This window comes from Cynara cardunculus (genome assembly GCF_001531365.2).
Source record: "Cynara cardunculus var. scolymus isolate 2C chromosome LG 16, CcrdV1, whole genome shotgun sequence".
NCBI classification, from domain to species: Eukaryota; Viridiplantae; Streptophyta; class Magnoliopsida; order Asterales; family Asteraceae; genus Cynara; species Cynara cardunculus.
Window position 1 is genome coordinate 4,933,421 of NC_037543.1, and position 3,103 is coordinate 4,936,523.

Here is a 3,103-nt window from a genome sequence, read left to right on the forward strand (position 1 = left end):
CAAATTTGTATTTCCGTCGGAAAACCCCCGCTAGAAATCCGTCGAACAGTTTTATAATATGTTATAATTTTTTTGAGTTAATAAGAATAAGCTTTAGAAAATGTGATTAGTGTTACCCAACAGAATTTCCTTCGGAAATCCGTCGGTAGTTTGATTTCCTTATTTTTAATTTTTATTCAAAATAATAACCGGTTTTATTTTAAAAAATAAAAATACAAACTTCTGATGGATTTCCGTCGGTAATTATATTTAAAAGATGTTTTTTTCTTATTTAAAAATATGAAATGTTTTTTTATTTTTAATAAATGAAAATATTTTACTGACGGCTATTCCATCGGAAATCCATGACATTATATTCATGATTTAAAAGCACAAAAGATTCATACATATATTTTACAGAAGCGTGAAATTGAAGTAGGTGATAAAGTAAGACGGAGTTCGAACACATATCTAGGGTAAGTAAATGAATGGGCAATCTTGGTCCTATTGACAATTAAAGCAAACTTGTATGCTATTTTATCTTCTTATCCTCGATAGAAATTAAGGGCGTTGAATGTTGTAGTGGCAAAATTGAGAACTCAAACCCAAAACCAAGAACATGATCGAATGCTTTTTTACAATGCATGCAAGAGATTAAAAAATCTCAACTGGAGTAAGCAAAACTACATTATAGGAGACAAAAAAAGACAAAAGTAAAGAAATTCTAGGCAGAGATTGAGACTTGGGAGACAGAAAAAGCGAGAAAAGGAGATAGGAGAAGATGAATAACTTGGAGTTAAATGTGAAAACAAAATTACTGATATGAACTTATACGAAAAAGAGCCTATATTGAGAAAAAAGAAATCAATAATTCTCATGGTTATAAGATGCCATATTAAAGGTTTTATGATTCTCTTTACAAACTGATATGAAAAAGAGCCTAAAAATTGAGAAAAAAGAAAGCACAAACCAAGTACATTTAAGCCTTACGTTTGAAAATATAAACATCTCTATACTTTTTTATGTTATCCAACAAAAATGATCCTACTGAAACAATACCTCAACCTATAAAAAGAAAAAGAGCCTAAATTGAGAAAAAGAAAGCACAAACCAAGTTCATTTAAGCCTTACGGTTGAAAATATAAACATCTCTATGCTTTCTTATGTGATCCAACAAAAAATATCCTATTGAAACAATACTCAACTTATAGAAACTCTTCACCTCGTACTTAATCTCCTACTAAAGAAATTGATAGAAAAATCTATCATCTAGTTCCTATGTGGATTTATGATGAAAACGCAACAAAACTCACTTGGTGAACAATCCTCTGTTGTTAATCCATGGTTGTTGTCAATAGGCATATAATTCATATATGTTGTGAATCCCTTCTTGCATAGGCCAGAGAGTAGCTGTTGATCGATAGAAGAAAAGACGTTCAAATAGGAGGGGGGGGGATGATTTAGTTTAAAAGGAAGGAAAATACATAAATTGAGGAAAAAAAATATGGAGAACCTTGATCGAAGTAAAAAAAAAAAAAACCTATGCAAGAGCCGGAAAAGATGAGAGGAGAGCATACAAGTAGTTTATAACCCGGAGATGGAGATGGAGATGGAGAACACATATTGATCCTAATCCCTATAAAAATGGCTACCTTGATCCTACCCCTCCTCTCAACTGTAATTCCTAATAATAATCTACACTAGTCGCACTCGTATCATTTCTTACCCTACTCTTGTCCTTCATCGTAATTACAAATCCCTAAAACATATTGTTACTCGTCCTACACCTTCCCACAACTACCGGTCCCTATAAAAATCCTAATCTACAGTTCATATTAGAAGTCATATAGTCCTTCACCTCATGTGTTCTAGCACTCATGCCATTGGTAGTTTTGATACTTGGATCTCAATCCTTGCGTTCATGGGTGTTGTTGGAGTTGCATATCGACTAGACTTTGACAACTTTTTCTTAATATATGTTGGAATCTTCTTTATCTCCTAGAGGTCCACATATATATTCTCACATTGTATTAAAGTTAAGTTCTACCATTCTGGAGACTCGACACTCTAGGAAATTTATAATCGTCTAGTCTCCTCTCGACACTCTGTGTCTAGCCTCCATTTGGACCTTTTCTCCTTAATATATGTTCCAAAAAGTAATTAATCTAATGGGGTTCCAAATATATTGTCGCAAATGTTGAGCATTACGCCCTAAGGTACGATCCCAAAAGTCCTTGCTAGCCATCAGCAAAATTTATTTGATTCCTAACCTATATATGGACTGATGAATCAAAGGCGGTACCAGTTCCAATTGTGGGTATACGTAGAGTTATACCAATTATATGCAACCTGACAAATCGAGCATTTATATATATATATATATATATATATAGACTTGGGATCATGTGAGACCAATGGTTTTTTGTGAGACCCGTAAGACCAATTCTCAACCCTTGGATTATATTTACAATCGTCAGATCTGAACATTTATAAACGCCACGAGACTTCTCACTAATTACGAAATTGCCACCTTGCAACTTTGCAACCATTAGATCATTAATTTATAAATTTGATCAATGAACATAAATTGGTCTTACGGGTCTCACGAAAAACTATTGGTCTCACGTGAACCTAACCCTATATATATATATATATATATATATATATATATGATATCATTAGGCTCTGTTAGACTTAACGTTGAAGAACCAGTACCAATAAATTAACATGCATTTGTCATGATGATATATGTGAACAGTTGTATATATGGAAATTGACATGCTTAAAACAAATCGTATTCCAAAATGTTGGAGGAAATGGCGTCTGCAAGATCTCCAATGAAATCAGGGTTTCTTCTTAAAGAGTTAGCCATTTGTTCAACTAAGACCTCATCATATTTCAGCATCTCCATTGGAGAGTTTAACCTTCTGTTGCTAGTCTGATCGGGTTCTTTCTCCATGCTTTCATGGTTGTGCTCTCCTTCATAAATGACGACTAGAAGATGGGCATCATCCACACTTCTTTGCTACAACAGACTCTCCAAAATTCTCCAAAACGGAGAAAACATGAGAGAGTGTAAACAAAAATTGATTACAATGAGAGAAAACATATCATTTTTTGTTTT